The sequence below is a fragment of the Octopus bimaculoides genome, chromosome 20, assembly GCF_001194135.2.
Source record: "Octopus bimaculoides isolate UCB-OBI-ISO-001 chromosome 20, ASM119413v2, whole genome shotgun sequence".
Lineage (NCBI taxonomy): Eukaryota > Metazoa > Mollusca > Cephalopoda > Octopoda > Octopodidae > Octopus > Octopus bimaculoides.
The window spans coordinates 9579939-9586585 of NC_069000.1; the positions used below are offsets into that span (position 1 = coordinate 9579939).

General features: G+C 36.0%; 1 protein-coding gene across 5 annotated transcripts in view; it reads right to left on the minus strand.

Moving 5' to 3' along the window:
* Positions 1 to 6647, minus strand: part of LOC106874765 (uncharacterized) — a 17046-nt gene that overhangs the window by 7185 nt on the left and 3214 nt on the right. For 2 of the 5 annotated variants that reach the window (XM_052974955.1, XM_052974956.1), the window contains exon 2: positions 4653 to 4798. The gene's annotated coding sequence lies outside the window, so the exon portion shown is untranslated. Of the gene's footprint in view, positions 1 to 1204; positions 1316 to 1463; positions 1612 to 4652; positions 4799 to 6647 lie in introns of those variants that run through there. The other 3 variants (XM_014922615.2, XM_014922614.2, XM_014922616.2) reach the window with 3 other exon arrangements.

Here is a 6647-nt window from a genome sequence, read left to right on the forward strand (position 1 = left end):
ACAAGACAGTGAAAGTGGACAGTCATTTACATGTGAAATAAACAGGTAGGCAGACCAACATACACACACACACACACACACACACACACACACACATGCACACACACATGCACACACACACACACACACACACACACACACACAGAACATTAATAAGCTCACACTGTACACAGTGAGATACATGCATATCGCTATGTATCTACACACATTAACAACTACATAGAAATACACACACACACACACACAGAGGCATGTACACGTGGACACACACACATTTACGCTTGTACTCACAGAGACATGGATACACATACATATGCACACATTGACAAACACACACATGCATAGACGTTTGCATAGATGCACACACATATTTGGTTTCACAAGCTCTACAGATGCATGCATTCATAATACTTGCATACATCCATCCTGCATGTCTTGATGCACATAATCCGTGCAAAAAACACAAGAAGATCAATGCACATTTATGTATGTGAGAGAGAGAGAGAGAGAGAGAAAAAAGGAAGAAATAACATTAAAAAGTGTGTTAGAGTGATATAAATGGATATGCAGAAAGATGGTGGGTAGATAGCTCTTGGACTAGGTAAGATCAACCATAAAATATACATCTGTATGAATCACAAAAGTAGCTGGAGGGTATAAGATGGAGTGGTTTCCTCAGGATTAGCAGATGCAATGTCATGACAATATGATAGGTTAACAAAAGAACATAGAATGCAGCAGTTTATTTTAATCAGTCCCGTGATATATTACTCTGGAATTTCCATGGTATGCCCATGCCACCATTTCGTTAGACAAGTCAGACCAGGCAGGTTTGACTTATATTAAGAAGCGGCAATACTTCATGGAAACTCCAGAGTAACAGGCTAATGGATTGACTTAAATAAGCTACATATATATATATATATATGTGTGTGTGTGTGTATGTGTATACAAACAACTAATATAAACTGATTGGCAAAAGCATAGAAAAACATTTTAGCTTACAGAGGCATAGAATAATGTGGAATATTTATGTTAAGTATGCTGTAACAATAGTGTAAAATAAAAATTCATAAATACTAAAAAAATAAAAGAGATACATAGATTGAAAGAAGCACATATATAGAAATAAACAAGTAAAGTGATAAAGAAAGAACTAAGATAAATTAATCTAAACATAGACTAATATGTACAGAAAGTGTACCTTCTGATAGCCAAATAAATAAAATTGTGTAGGAAGATGATAGCCAGATAAATAGCACTGTGTAGGAAGATGAACTGTGTAGGAAGATGATATTTATGAATTTCTTTAACATGCAACAATAATAATCCATTACTTAATTCCACAAAACCCAGCACAAAATTTTTAGTTAATCATATCTGTTATTTATGGATATCAACAAAGTTATTAGATAAAGATATCTATTACTTATGGATGAGAATGTTTCATTTGTGAGTAGTACCTGTGGTAAACTTATCCGCATCAGAGGACAGCTCCTGGGAATACGTAAACCACCGTATTCACCATGTCTAAACTGGCTTGCAGCATATAAGTAATTTGAGGATAATCCTTTTTTAAACTGCTTGTTTATCTCAGTGGTTTCAGACAACAGCTTCTCTCATCCACATGTTATTAAAAACCTGCGGATTATGTGTTTACTTATGCTTATGTATCTTATGATATGTGTTTTTAAATTCACACTCACACACACACACACACATTGTCTGAATTTGTGGGATAAAAAATTATTGTTATATATTGATAACAATGCAGTGTGAGAGAGGTATTTGAGGACATGTTTGGAAATTTAATAAAACAACTTTAATCTAGCAAAAACCAAATGCGTTTTAATAAAATAATTGTGCAAATGTTCTTGATAAGCATTCATATGAGATAATTCTATGTATCAACCTTCAGCTTCAATAACTGCTTCAATGGGACTAGAATTGTCGACATGCTCTCACCTAGCATTCTTTATTCATTTCAGATATTACTTGGACAATCGCAGCGTTCAGTGAAGCTATGATATTGTGACAATGCTGTTTGTCTCCCTTCAACAATGTTCCAAATGGAGGGATTTAAATCTGGCAAATTTCTGAAGATCAGAAATTTGGTATTCCATGGTTGTAAACATTGTCTGACATCCAATCTTGTGTTATGAGGACATTGTGAGAAGGTTCTGAGTCTTGATGAAGCATATATAAACTTCCATTGCATACTTCATTCATCGTAGGCTTAAACAACTGTCTCCAGCACCTCAACATATCCTGCTGCATTAATTCTAAAACCCTGTAGAAAGATGTGAGGTGGCATGACATGACCTTCATTACTCACAACTTCTAAACCCATCACAGCTGCTGGAAATTTAGTGTGTATCACTCTGCAGCCATTAGAAAGATCTGCACATTACCATGGTAGACTTTGATCTTGGCCAAGGATTTTCTCACCAGAGAAGAACCAAGCATGCTATGTTTGTGAGAGGTCTTTAATCTTGGCACAAATCAAATGATTTTCCTTTGTCTTTACAAATATGAATCAGCCACTCCTCAGTATATGCGACCTGTACCGAATGCCTTCATGCCTCACAGTGTTGATAGTCCATTCCAACACATGAAATTCTTTTGGTAATGGTCATTGAGGCACACAAACCACCACATCACTGGACCTTCTGGAGGAAATGATTATTGGTTATCAATTGAATGGACACCCAGTTCAAATGCAATTGGATACTGGCATTACATACTTGCTTCACTGTTAACAAATTTATCATTAACCCCTTTTTGGTCAGCTGGAATGTTGATAGGCTGACCAAGATATTCTCATGGGATGTGACCAAATGAGGTTTGTTTTGCAACATAGCCCTCCTTGTGGTCCACCCATATGCAATTGGATGCAGGTATTACATTCTTCATTCTTGCTTCACTGTTAACAAAGTTATCATTAACCCATTTCGTTACTAAATTTCTGTTGAAATATATTGCCTTTGTTTGAATTAATTTTGAAAATGGTCAAGAATTTAGTAAAAATAAATTTGCCATTATTAACGCTTTTGATACCAACTCATCTGAGATTGCACCTGATTCTATGATACAGTGATCTGATCTGAAAACTTTCCATCAAAATTACATGTTAATTTATGTTCAAAACATCAGCTTGATAATGACAAAGTTATTTTACTAAATTCTACATTATTTTCAAAATTAATTGAAAAAAAAAAAAAAAAATGGTGCGCATTTCAGCAGAAATGTGATAGTAGAAGGGTTAAGCTGGTGTATGGAATGTAAATCACAAGACTTTGGCCTGTCTGGGTCCATAGTAGAAGACCATGTGGTTAGGAAGTAAACTTCTTAACCATACAGTAACGCCTGCGTCCCTCTCTCTCTCTCTGTAAAGTTTTAAAAAATATAAGCAGAACAAGATGCAAACGTTCATAAATATAAATTTTATAGAAATACACAACTAGGTGCAATACTTGAAAAGTTATTTCTCTTCTACATAAAATAACCAGTCTATTTCACTTTTATTTTCAAACAAATTTGTGGCCTTGATATTTATGTCCATCACAGCCTCTAAGATTAAGTGCAATTGTTAGCGAACCTGCATATATTCTTTACCTTTAGATGAATGTTTTGTGGTTTTATTCTTGATCAGCTTCGTTAGCAATAATAACAGTTACTTCCCTTAGACTCAAAATTATTAGCTGTCCGTTGTTATTTCCCTTCAATTTCAGTTTCTTTTGATTAAAAAAGGTAATATCAGACATAGATTTCATGTGTGTGTGTGTATATATATATATATGTATATATATGACGATGATGATGATGTTGTTCATCATCATCGTTTAATGTCCGCTTTCCATGCTGGCATAGATTGAATGGTTTGACTGAGGACTGGCAAGCCAGGAGGCTGCACCAGGCACCAATCTGATCTGGCAAGGTTTCTACAGGTGGATGCCCTTCCTAATACCAACCACTCCAAAGTGTAGTGGGTGCTTTTTACATGCCACTGGCATGAGAGCCAGTCAGGCGATACTAGCATCGACCATGTTTGAATGGTGCTTTTTACGTACCACTGGCATGGGAGCCAGTCAGGCGATACTGGCATTGGCCACACTCAAATGGTGCTTTTTATGTGTCACCGGCATGGGAGTCAGTCCGGTGGCACTGGCATTGGCCATGCTCAAATGGTGCCTTTTACATTTGATGCCAGGCGGTACTGGCGTCAGCCACAACAACAATTTTACTTGACTCATATATACATATATATATATCTCAGAATTGGCAATTATTTCAGACTTGCTCATGAGTACACTTTTGCTAACATCAGCTGTATAAAACTTTGAGGTACCAAAATATTATATGCACTCATGTACATACAAATTCATATATTATAATAAAAACATAAGTATGATGAAATTTGATCTCTTTTTTTATTAATGATTTTTCAAATTTTCCTTTTAGTTCTTTATATTATGGTTTGAAACAGTAATATTCCTAAATCCATTTGCTACTTCGAGACTTCCACAATCTTATATTTTTTAAACAAAATAACAGCCAAAGATCCGTCAAATTATACTGCCAGAGTGAAGAATAGGATAGTCATAGCTGGTATGAAATACCTCTGATGCTAGATTTGTTCAGTCGGGGCTCACCTGGAATTAGCCAATGACAATGACCAGGTCAATGTGGCAGCATATCTTAGTCAGTAACAACTGAGACACAAGACCAGTGGAAATGGATCAAATCTCAGCTAGCCACATGTTCTATGTATGGTTATCTTTATAGAACTGTTCAGAATCTGAAAGTAGAAAGAAAAGAAAAAGTTAAATATACATGGTTAAGAAGTTTGCTTCCCAACCACATGGCCTTGGGTTCAGTCACACTGTGTGACTCCTTGCTCCTTCGGTAAGTGTCTTCTACTATTTCATCAAACCTTGTGAGTGGTTTTGGTAGACAAAAACTGAAAAGAGCCTGTTATATATGTGTGTGTGTGTGTGTGTGTAATCATCATTATCACCATTGCTTTAATGGCTGAATTTCCCAATTCGCATGAATTAGATGGAATTTATTGGGGCAGATTTCCTATACCTAGATGCCCTTCCCATTGCCTTATGTATTTCCAAGCGAGGCATATCTTCACAGAAGATTGGAAACAAAGGATACTGCTTGTATGATGTTGACTCTCGTGTACAACTGTCACATGAAATCAAGACAAAGAGACAGAAACGCACACATACACTCACGCAACATATATACAGAGTCCACCCCAAAAATGTATACACTTTTCAGGGATTGAGAAACATGAAGAAATATCTTAGCATTAAATTTATTCAGACATTACAGGATTAATACAAATATTTTGTTTTGAATAACTGTCCTACTTGTATACAAGAGCCAATAAGAGATCCCATACGTGGTCACTCGATTTGCTAGAAATAGCAGCAAAATCTTATCCAAATCGAACTCTACCATATTAAATGGTGAGGAGGAGAGAGAGATATTGGATAATATAGTCTTAGACGCACTTCTAAAAGTAATAAAGCAAGAATGCCTTTTCATCAAAGGATTATGTAGTTCTAGATATATTCCTGAAAAATTTGGAGCCGGAATGTCTTTCTTTCCTTATTGATAATAGTTGACCTGGGTTAAACAACAGTCGTTTTTGTTGTGATTACTGTTCATAGATCCCAAGTCAGCTCTGAATGAACACCTCTAAGATTAAAGATGTTCTAGCTGAGAAAATCCTGTCGTTTTCGTATATCGAAGACTATATTGACCAATGTTGTTTTCCCTCTCCGCATTTTTTTTTTCCTCTTAAGATGTTAAGATGTGATTTAAAGAAGATTTAGTTGTTAGTTCTAGCAGCTGGAGCGACCGCACAGAGGTTCATCACGTTTGTTTGCGCAAGTACATCTATTCCGTATATGTACGTGTAGGTGGGGGTGGAGTAGTGTGTGTGTGTGTGTGGGGTACAGTTAGCAGAAACCGCTGAGTACCATAAGGTTCTCTATGTGATCGATCACGCAACCTGCTAAAAGTCTCTTTCAAATCACATCGTAAATAAAAATGAAAATGAACGGAAGGGTATATTGGATAATGCAGTATAAGAGAAACTGTCTGACAAGAGGAGACGGTCATGGTTAGAATGCCTTTGATCGTAGGTGGTCGGTCTATGTTTGATCGTGGTTAACGCGACGGTAAAAAGAACAAAACAAATTCTCCATATGAAAATTGGCCTTCGGCGATCTATCTATCTATCTATCTATCTATCTATCTATCTATCTATCTATCTATCTATCTTATTGTGTCTGGGGAGGGTCTTCTCTTTTAGTGCCTTATTACTTAACACAGTCACCGGTTCGATTTCCACTCGTTTACTTATATATTTTTTCTAACGAATATATGAAAAGGTTGCAAGACTCAACGAAAATTTTACAAAAAAATTAATAAGTAAATGAGTGGAAATCGAACCGGTGAGTGTGTTGTATTAATAAAGCACTAAAAGAGAACGACTCTCCCCAGACAAAAAATAAAATATGCTTCAACACACGAATTCACATAAAGAATCTTGCAAACCAAAAACGAAATACATGTATGTATGTGTATCGGTATGTCTGTCTGTCTGTCTCTCTCTCACTTTCTCTCTC